Source organism: Hylaeus anthracinus, unplaced genomic scaffold (genome assembly GCF_026225885.1).
Source record: "Hylaeus anthracinus isolate JK02 unplaced genomic scaffold, UHH_iyHylAnth1.0_haploid 11985, whole genome shotgun sequence".
NCBI lineage: Eukaryota > Metazoa > Arthropoda > Insecta > Hymenoptera > Colletidae > Hylaeus > Hylaeus anthracinus.
The window spans coordinates 10,664,358-10,680,819 of NW_026534333.1; the positions used below are offsets into that span (position 1 = coordinate 10,664,358).

A 16,462-nucleotide genomic window follows, 5' to 3' on the forward strand; every position below is an offset into this window, starting at 1 on the left:
AAGAAAAGAGGGATTACAGAAATGGTAGAAACTTCAAAGGGGAGCAAAAACGTTCCAATTTACCCTGTGCTGGTTTCCATTGACCTGAATTCTTTGGTTTTCTGCCCGCGCCTACCACGCTCGTCTCCTTTCCTATCGCTGAGAAAAGTTTTCACCGTCTATTGTGCCTTTTGTGTCCCACCACCGCTATCATCGCCGCGTATTTTGTTTTTGCGATTCTTTCCTTTTTTTTTTTCAAACCTACCCGCATATCCGCTGACAGGTTCCGCGAGCACGGCAACAGGAAAGTTCTTCTCCCTTACATTCGTTCCTGCCCCCTTTCCTCCCCCGGCGTCGCGCTTATCCGAGGACATATTTCACTGTTTACCCTCGATGTTTAACATTTTACTGAATCGCGGAATATTCAGGTCGCGTGTCGAATTCTTTCCCTCCTTTTACGCGAGATGGCGAGCGTCGAGCGTCGAGCGCGAATTTTTACCACGTATTTGATATTCGATGCGCGACATTTTCTTTCTATGAACGCGTTCATTTTTTCTTTTTTTCTTTTTTGCCCCTACCGTCTGAAATTACTACGGAGAAATACCTCTGGCTGTATGGAGTTGAATCATCGGTAAAGATAAACGAGCAAGCCTATAGAGGTTGATACTTTAATGTAACGACATTATTTCTGTTCAAACTGAAATTATAGATGGACGGTGTAGAAGCAGAGAATTAATTTTTACACCTAATAATTGTCGAGAATACTTGTAGTTTGTTAGAAGAACAACAGTAAGGGAAATTTGTTGGCTATTGAACTTCGTACGTATACATACACCTCCGCTCAGAAGTATGTGAACACTAAATATCTAATAACGGTTGCAAATCTATCAATGTCAATTATATTATTTATCTTTCGATATGTTTATGTGGTATTAGGGAAAATATTTTATTAATATTTTTTTTCACTATCACATTAGTAATGATAAAAAGCTTTAGAGATGACTAGATAATGTTAACATTTTTTTTTACCAAACTTGGATACTATTAATTCGTTCATTGTATCCGAAGTAATATTATCTCATTTATTTTGTAATAGTTCGCCATAAATGTGTTTGATACATTGAACATATAGTTCCAATATAAAATTGAATATGGCAGTCAAAACATTTAATATCATTAAATTGTTAAATACACATTCAATATAGAATTTAACAACAAAAGTTGTATACTAATAATTTACGATGTATATTAATTATTCATTGAAGGTAGGAAGTGTCCACATATTTATGAGCGATGGTGTAAATTGTAATGGCCATCAGATTGAGACTATATGTATGTATAGAACATGAATATGTATATAGAAATATGTATATAAATTTATTATGACGGAGATCAGTTTGACAAATTAGAGGATTCGTAATTTAGCCTAAGAAAATGACGAATAAATATTTTTACTTAAACTACAGTTACAAACGATTGAATGTAAAGACACATATAAAAAAAGAATGTAGTGCTACAAATGTAATAATCCTTGAACCATTCATCTTCTTTCGTTGTCGTTTCTTTTTTTAACAGCACTAACAGTGAAGTTATGACTCGTTCGACTTATTCGATCCACCATGTATAATGTAACGCTAGACGGTTGAAAATGGGTGAATACAATTTCATAGAAGACACTGCTACGCCCATATCGATGCTCATTAATACATCGTTGGCCATCGAAATAACGTTACCGACGTTCCGCCGTTGTAATTATCGTAATTGGACCTCGCAATAATTATTTATCGGTCGACATCCGTTACGCTCGATGTAATCTATGGAAACGTATCATCCCCAGCTATTTCCGCGGCAAAGGTATAAATAAATAGCCTGTATTCCCACGCGAAAAAGCACGTCGGATCGCGCGACCGGTCGGATGCGTTTCGTTCGTTTGACGATTGATGCGTTTCACGTGGTTTCGCGAAACGTGGCTAATTCTAACCAGACAAATGGAAATTGACGTTCGAGTAGCTTCGTCTATTATCGGAATCAATATTATCGGGAATTACAAATCAACTATTACTACCTTCGGTACCCGTTCGCATTTAGTGGTTTATGGTAATTAATTTCCCACCGTGCCGCCGAATTGCCGTGTATCTTTTTCTTTCGACTATTAATTACCGGCCGTCATGGCTAATGCGTGGGGAATTAATATAACGCAAAGTAATTCAATGATCGATGTTACACTTTCAGGAACAGCTGTCGAGGAGGGCTGTTTTGGAGACAGCGAGTCTTGGAGGTAACGAGTCAAGAACCATTTATAATTAACGCCATGGCCGAGCTGACGTTGTTGGGTATATAGGATGACGTTTCGAATAATATCAATTAAAAATAACATGAATGCCAACCAACAACAACAACAAAAATACACGGTGATTTTTCAATGTTCCATCTGTGTTTCATCTGTGTTACAGGTTGAGCGATACTCTCGAAGGCTAACAATGCCAGAATAGAACAAGATACGATCTATAACAATAATGGAACTGGCACATCTGCCGTTGCGAATCCGTATTTTTGAGCTCTAATGTTCGACGCGTCTAGCGTAAAGTTTAATTTGATAGGATCCACGGTAGAAACTGACCGTTTCCTTTCCCTCCCCCCGTCCCGACCTTTAGTAGAGTTAATGTTTTACGCTCGCGAATAATGGATCGCGCAATCGTTATCGGAAATACGGGTACCATCGAATATTTAAAAGCCAACTGGAAACGTTGTCTGATGCTTGAATTGTAAATAACGATTCGAGCCCTTCATAAGGATTCATTACCGTTCGTATTTCTGGCTACACGTTCAAAATTACAAATTCAAATTTATTTCTTGCGTTACCACAATTCAGAACCTCCGATGGAGGGTTTCTTTGTTGTGCTGACGTTAATTCTTGTATATGAAGTAATTGTTCTCAATTAAAACATTAAGAATTTAATCGAGTTTTTTTAGAAAATCAAAGTGCATCTATAGAACGAATTTTAAATCGGAGCTCGAAATCTATGAAAAATGATTCGTGCTACGTAAGAGATTTTCTAATAATTACAGTGTGGATTTACACATTTTCAATAAAAACGCCTGACTTGCCTACATTTTATTTTTTTTTTTTCATTTCAAAAATATTTATAAACTCCTCCAAGAATTGTAAGATTATTTCATCTCGCTGATAAGTTCTTTGTTTTCGATTCGAAGAATACCATTTGTGCCCACGTTGTGGCAGTCGTGGAAGCACCGAGGTTACAGCTTGTTTGATTTGTTATCATTGGAGAGCGTGGTCTTGCATATCGTGTCCTCGGGGAAGGACATCGACAAACAATGTTATCCTTGCAACAATGCGTACCAAAATGGTCTCTATAAACGCCCGAGTATATTAGGATAACGACCCTAATACAGTGATTGGTTTTGTGTTAATGTAACATTCGTGGCGCAAATCGTTTTACGTAGATATTATTAGCAGAGATTAGTAAACCCAAGTGTCAATGTTTATTGATAATTAACTGTCTCGAAGAACCACGAGATAAATACGAAGTGTTGTTATCACAAAATATTACAGTACCAACAAATGATGCCTCGTCAATACACTGCGGATGTTTATGCAAATTTATATCTTTATAAATTCAGAATGAAGATTTAAATGCAAGTATATCTTACCTTCTAAACAGTGTAAAGCAAATTTTATTACTAACATTTTATATATATTTACGTTCGCGCACACCCCCACACATTTTTCCATATCGTTACTTGTTATAAATGCATTAACATCAACAATCTATCAATAATTCAGTCGCTGGAGCTACCCCGATTTTTCTCTTTGAATTAATCATAATAAATCAATTTTACGAGTCGCACAAGATGGATTGATGCGTGAATGAGTAAATATCGAGACTCGGGCAACGTACGATTAGCAGAGCAATTAATAACCATCGTAATGGTTAGCTCCGCGGTTAGGGGAGGCGAACGAAGGACGATAAAGTTTTACTTACGAGCGTCGTGATACCGAGAAGCGTTTTGAGCACATCGTATACGAGGGAACGATTAAGGATGCGCATTAGACGGTCGTCGCTCGGCCGCTTAATAGCGGGCCATCGTGGAATTCATTAAGCGATTGTCTAATTAAGTTAATCGACTCGGGGTCGTCTTGCCATCATAAAAGTCGCGTTGCGCGCCTCGATGCCGCCGACCGACGCGTTTCCAACGACGGAGTTGTTACTTTACTTGCGGATAATGGCGATAGAAGTCGCGACGCGGATTATTTGATAGGGGATAAGGAGGAATTGCGTGGCTGGTCGAATAAATCGAGCATATTATTCGTTTTCTTACTCGTAACCTACAGGATACTCTCGAATTCATGGTATAATTGGAAAGGGGATGATTTGGAGAACAATGTTTTTCATACAGGACTTTGTCCTTGAAGAATATTAGAGAGCATTAGAATTATTACTTGTAGAATATTAGTGACAGTATTGCTTACAGTATTATTTACTATTATTTTTATGGATTATCATACGAGTATTCAGACAGGTGCAGTTTAACAGTGTTTTATTAGACGTAAAAATTAATTCTGTGAAACGAACACATTCCAAAAGAGCATAATTGTAAAAATAAATAAGTAAATGTTTCATTATTACAAAGATTTGTACTTTAACGTAGAAGAATGCCGACAAAATATTTTTATTTAAACTGCAGTCATAGATGACCAAATATAAAGGTGTATAATTAATTTTTATACGTAATAATTTTCAAGTTCATTTAGAGTGTTAAGAAAAATGGACGATATTAAATGACTACTAGACTCCTGAATCTACTATTATTGTTACGTTATAACAAAAAAAGGGACACTAAACAGAAGATACTACCGAAGATCATACATGAAAAGTTTAAGATAACCCTAAAAACAGAAAGAAAGTACGCGAAAAGAATCTCGTATCGACAGTTTGACGTACAACTTGAATTGCAACGTTCACGATACGAAAATATTTCTCGATACGCTAACGACAAAAGTACCTAGCGGTCGGACGAGTTACATGGTTCACCCGGTATGTACGGTAGTTTCCATTTAAATACCTCAACCTATATAATCGCCTCCCTCGGTCTCCGTCTCTGTTCACCGTTATGACAAAGAGGGAAAGGCAGAGCGCGGTCCAATAAATTAGTCGGATGCGGTTTACTCGTGTGCACATCGGTGCATTTCGTGCGGTTTTATTGCAACTGCATTGGTTTTTTTGCGTACGATTGAAAATGCACGCCAATTCTTTCCGGCAAAAGTTATTATGTAACTTCGACCGTGTTTCCAGCTACCAAAGTTTTCCCGATGATTTATCGCACAATTTTATTTTTTCACGGATCTCCACTGAATTTTCCATATTTGCAGAAACTGCTTCCCGTCGTACGTTCGAAATAATTTTATTGCCAGGAACAGAGTGATAAATTATCTCAATTTATTTTTTTTTTTTTGTATTTTTTACGCTTGGTATTGCTTGTGGGTACCTTAGTTTGCTTTGGTTAGTTTTAAGGCATGCGTGTACGAGTGTCTGTCCTCTGGCAAATAATTATTAATCATTTGTTGAATTCTTTTGTTTGTTCGTAGGTCCATATTGAGCTCGTAACATCGTGCTCCGGTTCGGTCACTATTGCTTCATGTGATAAGTGTAGTGATCAACCATGTGATTGGCCGAGATCGGTTGCCGTCCTCTAGTGGATCTGATTTGAGAGAGGGTCAATCGACGCCTCCGAGGAATCTTCTACTCTCTGTACGAGTCAGGCAAAGTCCAGGCTCCCGGCGCAGCGCAGCTCAAAAGAGCCGTCAGGCGGATGCAAGTCGTGTCCTGGACTCCTGACGTTGTGCAGAGAGTAGTACTCCGTTTCGGGACTCTACGACCCTCAGACATACCTGGTGTCGCCAGGGCAGGGCAACCCGACGCGGTGCTATCTACGTCGTACACTGTAAGGTCGGATCTGGGCCCTCGGCAGCAGGTATGCAGGGAGTAGAGTACTGGCGGAGACGTCGATCGTCTTTCTCTCGAATCAGACCCACCAGAGGAAACGGGACTGATTCAGTAAGTTCATTTTCATGGTCGCGTCGTGTTGCTCCTCTTAGTTCAAATAATTATTTGGCAGAGTTAGACTTTGGATATCAAAGGGACTTTGTTTTCTTTGATTTGTACGGTTTCGTACTTAGTATTAAGCTCGTCAATTCTATGTAGAGTATGCATCTACGTATGTATACTCTATGTAGAGGGAGATCGAAGGAAGTTTGATTCCTTCTATCTCCGGGTCTCCAGTCGCAGCAACCTCCACGTGGTGAGACCTGGTAATCGATATTATTCGTGACGAACAATCCTTCGTCGCGAATAATACCGAGCTAATGACTGCGAACTTGTAATAAGATCGTTAGATATAAAAAGTGTATAGTGTAAAGTGCAAAGTGTAAAGTGAAAAGTGTAAAGTGTAAAGTGTAAAGTGCAAAAGTGAAAGTGCAAAAGTGTAGTGGTCCGTAAAAGAATAAAGTATCCGGTGGTATCGTACATTGATCCGTTTTGAACTCTAACTGATCGCAGACATAATAATAGCCCCTTAAATCGTGTACTTAAATATAAAAATACTACTTTTTAATAGTTCTCCAAATAGTATTAAAACCCGTATTTAATTTAAAGGAGAAATACCCGGTGTACCTCATCCCACGACAAGATCTGATCGATATCAACGAAGATACGGACCCGGGAATCGTAAAATCGAAAGGAAACCGAACCTCGAAGCCTTTTAACCTCCTGGTGCCGTCGGTTGCCCTCGCATTTCACCATTTGTCGCGCGAAGAACCAGGCGAAAAGGCCAACGAATTATTCGAAGCTCGATTCATCTAGAATGGATGCGATTCGCACGGTACGCTACAGTGTTTCCCGAATTCCTGGGGGCGCAAATGGAAACTGACGTTCGAGTAGCTTCGCATCGTTGCTATTGGGATTATTGTCGCGGGCGAAAATATCGCGGGGACGCGCGCATCTGTACGCTCGGGTGTGATTGAGCCGATTGCTGTGTTCGAATACAATAGCGGCACGAAACTATCACGAAAACGACCAAAATAAAAGAAATAAAGATAGGAGAAAAAAACAAACGCGAATCGAACCAGTGGCGAAATGAACCTCGCGCCATTGTTATTAGTCGCTGATCCGACTACGTTTCGCGCTTCCAGCGTGTCCTTATTATCCAGCAACATTCCCTAATGGCCCGTGTTTCGTTACGTGCCCGCAGCTCTGCGTCTGATTTTCGATTCCCGACCGTTTTAATTAAAAATTTCCAATTAAACGCGACATATAATTAGGAACGATCGCTTAAATTCGAATCACACCCGCGCGGCTTTAATAGCCCGCGTCGGATTTACGAGCCGTTTCAAAGCGGATCACTCGCGATCAGGATCCCTGATCGTTGCCGAATGCTTATTACGACCGTTGCTTGTTCGTGCTTGCCGTCATATACAGGTTTAATTTAATGTAAAAGAAACGACATTATTTTCTGGTCTTCCTAATAACAATCTTTTTGATCTACATATTTGAGACACAATTGTTAGTGATTTTCATATTACTCAGTCATATTTATTAAGTTAAAAGATTTAAATTTATTGATGTTCAAGTCAAGATTTGCACTTCAATATTTCAATATAGTAATTAATTACAAAAGAATTCCGTCCACAAAAATTCGATATTCCATTCGAAATACGTGGGAAAACTTTCTTGAATTTTGAATAAGATTACTAGACGAAAAAAGAAGATTCATTATTTACTTTCATAAATTATCCGACACATTGAGTTGTAATTTAAATTCAAAATTGAAATTCCTCTGAAATGACAAACCCTAATACTCATGTTTCCCAAAATATAAGTGTGTAACCTCAATCTCCACTAATTGCTCCTGGCAGATGTAATTTTTATTCTCTGTTTATTATCCATCCCAAATAGTCGATGTCTTTTGGAGGATCCTTGAAAAAAATCGTTTCGGAATGAACCGAGCAACAGAAAACGGCATCCAGCGGATCGATGCCAACACGGATGCTTCCGGCAAGGCTTTTCTTCCTGAAACTTTATTCTCCTCGTTGCCGAGGTCGATGGAAAAATTGCTCGTTAAATTAAATTCCTGCGGTGGCTTCGCTGCACTGCCTACCGACCTGACCTCGGATAAAATTGAGCCGGCTTCAAATTGGTACGAGCCTCCTTTCGCGGCGTCGATACAATTTTGTTTTCCCCCGTCAACAATGGAAAGGCGATTTTCAACGTTTTTCGTTACTCAGAGTTTAAAGATATTAGATCTCGAATAATAAAGGAATTATTATTGGGACGAAAGTGTTTTAATCAGATGAAACTTTTCCATGGTAAACTTTTCCATATAGTTTTACGTTACCCACTGTGCAATCTCGAGCCATAAATTGAGAGCAATTTATTACTTAAGATCTTCTACCGACACCGTATACAGCAAACAATTTATCGATAAACCATTCGAGTTACTTGGACCGTGAAATATATAAATTGTAACTGAGACTATAAATTTGGACGCTCATAAGCGAGAGCCATTTCTCGTTTAGCGTATTAAACGTTTCCAGTTCGTTGGAAAGTTGATGCATTGTTTAAACATTTTCGCCTGCGTTGTACAACATACGATGCAACGAATAATATAGTGCCGAGATGAAACCACTACACTTACCTTTTAATCTCTTCACACCCTTGGACACAAATGTGTGACGTTTAGTTTTTTATAATTATAATTACTGTCAATAATAAAAAGAACAAAAATTTGATAATAACAAAAACAAATCGTTCCTGAAGAGACTAATAAAAGGATGTATAATTGGATATTGGATTCTTTCCAAGAAATATGTAGTTTCTAATGTGCTATATTATACGTTACGAACAAATTTTCAGGAATGTCCTGCTTTATTTTTTAAACAAAAAAAAACAGATTGTATTCCTACATACAAACTGTGGATATTTATGCAAATTCATATCTCTATATAGATAAATGAAAATCAGAAACTTAAATTAAAGTATGTTTCGATTTCCAAATGTCATAATATGAATTTTCTTTTTATATTTTGTATATTTATGAATTTGTTCAAGTCGTTGAATATTTATATTTACATTTGCCATGAATGCATAAATATCCACGGTTCAGTAATTATTATGGTTTCAAAATTAACGTTGACTCACCACAGCTGCCACTCAGACTTCTTTCCTCTTTTCTGCACGACGAGTTTTCGTTGATGTAAAATCATCCGGCTGGGAAATGCGGTCCAGGTGTTAATCGATCAGCAACAGTCGAAGAGCAAAGAAATGGTAACGATTCGGCTCGCTTCAACATCTGCGGTCAAAGGTAATTTAATTAACGGAATTGTTAAGCAATAGTATAGCATCGTAACGTAAAAAAACTAGCGAATATTTATTTATTTTATTTTAGGTTCTTCGCGTGTGTTATTCAAAAGAAGTGTAAAGAAGTGTATCAATAAGTATATTTTTTATTAAAATTAAATTATGATTTTGTACGTATAATATAAAAATACTGTCACTTTCATATCTGTTTGTTTTTTAAATTTTAGTTGAATTAAATTGTTTACTTTAAATCTAAGATTTAATACAGATGTGTAACCTAGGTTATTATTTTGATAATAAAAAGTGATATTAAATTTGTTGTTCTAAAAAGAAAATCCACGATCTTCTTTTGCAATAATTCGTGACTCAAAATTTATCTCTTGAACAATTGCAATCAATTTGAACTACGAGACATCTCTTAGTTGGCTGTGAATGGGTTAATAATACCTCCTAGTAACTCTCAAGATATTATACAAATAGAAAAAATTTTACTGTTTTTATTAGTGCAAGCTATTACAAGCTTGCAAGAGTTCATTAATATTAATTAAAGATTCCTTATCGATCACTCCTGAAATATATATTCCAACTGATTTTTCCATTTCCTTCTCTTAATCTCTTTTCCTTTCCTCGAAACCGCATTAAAGAATCCTAACGATAGACTTAGAATAAAACTAGCCACCTCTAATAACGCCCATAGAAGACCTGAAACTTTATTTTCCACTTTCTGTCAAATACCACAGATTCTATCGAATAAACGAGTATTTAAATTCCACCTGAAGAAGGTTTGCCAAGAATTTCCGTTCATCGAAAGGGGTATGTGAGGAAGGTGACGTTTAAGAGGCAGCAGCTTAACAAATTAGCAACGCGACCTCTTCAAGACTCTGGACTTTTCATTCGACGGAATCTTCAGGCTTTCAACGCGTCCCGGGTACTCGACACGAAGAATGAAGTCCGTATAAAAAACATTCCTGAAGATGTCCTTTGCACGTCCGCCACGAAATTCCACGACGCGCAGGGCGCCCCGACGGCGAGGCTGGCACTCGGTTGAATTTTTCATTAAATTAACGGCGCAACAGGTCGTGTATGACCGCGTCGAAGAGAATTGTTTAAATGTTGCACGAAAGAAGCGACGCCGATCTTCCTTTTTTTTTTTACCCTCCCCTCCGCCCTCGCTTCTTTCCCTGGCGTCGAATTAACGCGCAACAGGTGAGTCCGCTCTTTCCGCATAACTCACAGAGACGGATATTTCGAATTTTTTTCACCGTCATTCTGTCGCGGCGTCTTTTTACAAAATGAATGAGCGAGCCCTTCGCCAAACCTCGCTAGGAAAACTGCGCTGCTCGAGAAGGCTGTTGCGCCTTGAGATCCCTTCGCGACCATTCACGTCCTAACTCGACGAGAATGCCATGGCGTGGGAAATAATGTTTCGAGAATACTTGTACGAGCACCGTTTATCATTTGAGACATTATGTGTCATGGGTGGACTGCGGATCTTTATGAAAAATAAAATCTTCGCGAAATAAAATAAATAGGAATTTATTTTATTCTGCAAATATTATAACATGAACTTTACTTTCAATCTTTTTTATAATCTTGCATGTTGTTTGCATTTTGTAGTTTCTTGCACATTCAAATTTCCTATAAATGCATAAAGATCCGCAGTCTAGCCATGGGTTATCTGAGAATGTATCAAAGGGATCGAAAAGTGATCGAAATTTTATCAACATTTATTTGTTAAAGAAATCTTAGAATCAACTAATCAACGAAATAATTTCCATTATTTTCTAACACTTTGTGTCGGCGTAAACGCAGTTGTTCGATTCCTTTCTTAAAAAAGTCCTTCGATTTTTTATTGAAAAACTTTTTCAAGTCGAAGACATTTTTATTACTTTTTGGTCCTCCTAGTATATCTGTGTTGAATTTACATTTAACCCTTTATGGATCGAATTTTTTTTTTCTGCAGACAATTGAAAGGCATTTAATGTTTCAGGTTAATAGTACTGCTAACCGTCATCGATATTGTTATAGGTTATCAGAGACGTTATGTAATTAAATCTATACGTCTTCTTACGAAAAATAGTAAAATTATTTGGTAAAATTTTGATATAGAGTCAGTCCCATAAATATTCGTACCCTCTATGTTTCGTTATACATATTTATAATGAAAAATTTCTTTAATAGACATGGATGATACGAATATTTATAGGACTGACTTATTAGTGAATTATTAGAAATACGTATGTAATCATTGTTCTTTAATTGTTCTAAAATATTTCTGTTCATCCTGTTTACCGACTAACAACCAAAATTAATGACACGTTAAGATTGATCATGTAAAAGTTAATAAATGTTCGTTACACGTACAAAATGTTTCGTAATTTAAAAATATGAAGACCGTGCGCAAGAGTGGAAATAATACTGAGAATACTTATCGTTAGAGCTTGCATAGACACAAAAGTAAGAATACCATGAAATGATCGTTTGTTTACACGGTGCTTAAAACGAGCAGAAGAAGGGAAAAAGCGTCTTCTGCTCGATTGAGCGTGTACTATGCGTCTCTTGAATTGAAAACCCTTTTCTGAACGTCTTGTACATACATAAATAAATAGGTGATATTCTTCTTGCAAAGAACAGTCGAGAGGATAAACCGAGAAATCTCGAGACATTCGCCAGTAAAATGAAAACAAATGTTCTCGGGAAAGGAGATGAGCCGAAGAAACAACTCCGAAGGGATTGAAACGATATCCGAGCAAATTTTTATATCGAAGTCAAAGGAATATCGACGAACCGTTGCCGCGGGATAAGACGTCTCAGGGGTTGTAATTAAAAAGGAATTACTGGGCAGACGGGGAAGTGTTTAAAGGATCAGACTGTGGGGTAAAAACTCGTGGGAGATTTACGGTATTCTTTAGCGTAATTAAATGTCTATTGAGAATTTGAAAGTAGTAGCTACGTATAAAAGGAGCTTGAGATACTTGAAAGATTTAAATGGAACTGAACAAATTAAAATAAACGTATTGTATGAACCAATAGTACCAAAATAAGAGTGTATTGTTATTTTTACGAGTTCATTGTCATTCACGAATTCTAATTATTTTCTAAATATTTAATAATTCTTATTATTTCTTTAATAAGTATGTCACCTTCAGGATTAATATTTTTATTTCCCTCGTGGAAAGCCCAGTTATCCATGGGCGTCGTATTAACGTATTAACACGATTAGTATCATTTTATTGTACATCTTGATTTGCATCGCAATAATAAACTGACTACTACAAATTTCATAAGAGCCCAGGTACAGTGCTTGCATAGTTTCCGACTCTCTGTAAGGAAATCCGTAAATAGTCCTCCGATAAGGGCGCAAAGGTTGCTTTCGTTCGAAAATTGAGCTCATACCTGGGAAAGGGACGACACCGGAAATCGAAAAGTCGAAAGATCTCGGGGGTGGCCAGCAACAATTTGCAAATCCAGCGACGTAAGTACCAACAGGTTTCTTCTTACGCGTACACGCGTAAAATTTTTCATTCGCCAATTTTCGCTATCTCCTCTTCTCTCCCCATTTGTCCCTCTTTCTCTCGCTCTCGCACGCGCATACCTTTTACCCCTTCGCGATTCTCCAAAAACGATCGAGCTTCGTCTCGTCTCGTAGCTGGGTGCAACAGGTAGATACTTAGTATCCTTTTACGAAACAAAATTAATTTCCTTGACGCGATGGCGTTTACCAGAATGACACCAGTGAAAGAAAGTAAAACGTGAAACTCCACCCACCCCGAGCCAATGATGTTAATTAAAGCACAAAATCAAGGGAAAATCGAAAATTCCTGCGACGTTACTTTCACGACACATTGTGAAGACTAATTAGAAATTTAACTATAATTCATGTTACTTTATTTCGATCTACTCGCGTACCATAGAAATTTCACTAAATGATACACGAGTGAAATATAAAATAATTTATATAGAGTGTCATTATGCCAAAAAATATGAGGACGATCGAATGGACTGTTCATATAAAAACTTGCAATTAGCTGGCAATGATCTTATACGAATCTCTAATTATTGTGACCAGTGCATATGTACCAGGATAATAAGAATTTTTATAAAGTGATCATAACGAATCATGGACATTTCAGGAAACAAGTTTAAATAACATTCTATTCGACAAGACTTTTGTAAAATTAAGAATTCTTACAAAGTACACAATCCAATGGTTAAAAATGAAAGGAATATTGTTTGTCTTTGTGTGCTCAAATGAATTACCAGATTAAAATCGACATCACAAATTAGAATTAAATTTCATCGTTTTGAATTTGTTTCTCGGAATACTCGTAACTCAATTTAATACCAAGTACTCAATTTGATATAAATTAATAAGTACATAGAGATTCTCGACTTTCCTATCGGTTCAATAGAGAGTTACATCCATATTCAATCGAAGGCACAAACTAGCTTTTCAAATTGAACGAAATATACAGTAAAGCGTGTTACAAAATGTTGAAAACAATCTACAAGGATAATTGAATGAACTAGTTAAATAATTGCAGTATTCGAATAGGACATGCATAAATCAATAACGTCGTTTAATTTATGCACAGAGATTCTTTATGTTCCTATCACTTTAACGACGAACACACTAATATTCTACAAATAACAAGTAACGCGAAATTACGGAAATAGTAATGATAATCCCTGTAGATATTCCAATCTCTATGAAATTTAAAATATTTTCACTGTTTCCAGAACCTTCGTTCGTTTCTCAAAATGGATGCCACACTAATGCAACGCGAAATGAAATTCACTTTCTTTTTCGATTACTATCACTATTATTTTTCCAAATGTTCACTTTCACCCGATTTCAAAGTCTCGAATCCTCTCTAAACTTGCGCTCTACGTACCGCATTTCGTCAATAATCTTTCACGCAATACTTGTAGCACTTTTCCTAGAGCACCCACGAATATCGAATAAAAATCGTAGAAAACATTAACGAAAATCTCTGTCCCCGATAGAGTACCAGCAGCCGTAATTTCCGGACAAATAAAGGCAGCCAGTTAATCGAATGACACCACGTCGAGCGTATTATTACAGCGAGTACGTTAACAGCGGAAAGGAAGTAACGATTCTATCACGCCCGTATAAAAGTGACGATAACGATGGAAAAGGCAGAAAAGGTGTCGATAAACGTTGTAATCCAGTGGTGGCACGTTCCTGAACAGGATTACCGTCTATAGACAGAAATGACAATGTTCAATATGTCGGTAAGGTAATTTCCTATGAAAGCAACGTGCAACAGGTAGAGAACTCGAATCGAGGTCGGAAAACTCGAATCGCGTTGCTCTAGAGCAAACGGGACTTCGGAACAATGACGAAATTCCTAATTGGCCGGTTGCGAACGATGTACGAACCGTGTTAATCGTTGATCGCGTTCAATCAACACTTTTGTTGCCTAGAAATTAATCGTTGCCTCGGTGCGAGACATTGTTGGACTAATCGATTTACCGAGACATTCCTTAGTCGCGCGTTTAAACATTTTTTGTCGATCAGAAATAATACTCTTTGAAAGACGACGCAACACTTTGAATAATTTCGATAAAGGTTCGTAACTGCGTGGTAAAATCAATATCTGCGAAAACATGGCGTTGAAGAAACATCTCCGAACGTCTACATACCGTCACAATCAGCTCGCGATAATTTTTTCCAAGCGTTCAACAACTCGAAGTCCCTCGTTTGATCGTATCTCGTCACTCGACCAGAACTCGTCTCGCTCGGTTACTTCCGAGAGGCTAAAAGAATTGCTCGAAATGCGACGGAAACCCAGTTTGCACCGAGAATCAAATGACCGTGCCGGGTGGAACAGATCAGCGCGAACCGCTGAAAAATGAAGCCCGTCGACGTTTTAAGTGAAACGCGTCAAGCAGCGGTCAGACTGGGAATCTCGGTCCAATATTCGGTATCGATTTTTCGCAACGCGTGCATAACCTCGTTTTCAGCGCACGCTTTGTAACACTTTCGACGAACGAGCAGCCATGATTTAGAGAATTAATATACGTAATTGGGAATGAAATCGGTGAAATCCCCTGGCAAAACGAATCCAACGATTTTATGGTAGAATTTAACGCGGAGTAACGTTGAATGCAGACGAATCTAGGTTCTTTTTGGTCACAATATTATTTAATTATTTCGTTGGGAGTTGGCGGAAAATTGATCGTTTCTTCGGTAGCAAGAATATACTTCGCTAAGGAACTCTCGACCAGTTGTCGAGATCCTTGTCGAGCAGTAACACTTTGGAAGAAGTTATGTAATTATTAATTGGTAAGGACTAGCGAGCAACGAGTGAAGTATCGTCTGAAAAAGAACGTGTCGTTGTTACTGCCAGGGAAATTATTAATTCGTCAAGTTCGCTGGCTTCTAGGTTGGATGATCACAGAATGTCGGGACGCGGGATGATTAGACACGGAGCGAAAATTGTAATTAAACGCGAATCGAGACGCGATTGATCAGAGAGCTCGATCCGAACAAGCGATTTCGAATCTGTCAGACGACGTTCCTCTTTCCCAGAACATTTCAATTTCACATGGCGCCCAAGCGACTGCTAATCAAATTTATAATCGAAATCATAGTCTGGCGTAAGCATTTCTTCAATTATGTTTATGTAGCTGTGTAATACATTGAATAACACGTAATGTAGCACATAATATTGGCCAATAGACGTTAACGGAATCAAGCAAAATTAGTCAGCCAAAGAGTGATAGAGAAACTGTTATCCAAAAAGTGAGCGAAAGGTCAAAGACGAGGGTTGGGTAAGATAAAAAATAAAAGTGAAGCGAAACTTACTGTTTAGAAGAAAGTAATTAAAATAGAATTAAAGCACACAGGCAAATATTCTGTTGATGAATGATACAGGCTATCAAATATCAAGCTTTTTTCTTTAGATTTCTTATTGCCCGTAGGAAGCGATGAAAAATTTCCATGCTCGATATCTGTTCTATATCTTTCATTAATTATTTACTTCCTTATGTTAATTCCCTACAGGCCAGAAGAAATTTCAAAGAAAATACTCAATGCTCGATAATTCAAGACACCATGCAACCTTCGTTTTGGACGTATGAGA

At 37.7% G+C, this 16,462-nt stretch overlaps 1 long non-coding RNA gene across 2 annotated transcripts in view; it reads right to left on the reverse strand.

Annotated features, from left to right (window-relative positions):
- The window catches only part of LOC128887235 (uncharacterized), a 145,621-nt gene extending 132,736 nt beyond the window's left edge, over positions 1 to 12,885 (reverse strand). For both annotated transcript variants that reach the window (XR_008459989.1, XR_008459990.1), the window contains exons 1-2: positions 12,750 to 12,885; positions 9,195 to 9,345 (exon numbers count right to left, since the gene is read on the reverse strand). This is a non-coding gene — a long non-coding RNA (uncharacterized LOC128887235). The remainder of the gene's footprint in view (positions 1 to 9,194; positions 9,346 to 12,749) is intronic.
- Between the last annotated feature and the right edge of the window lie 3,577 nt (positions 12,886 to 16,462).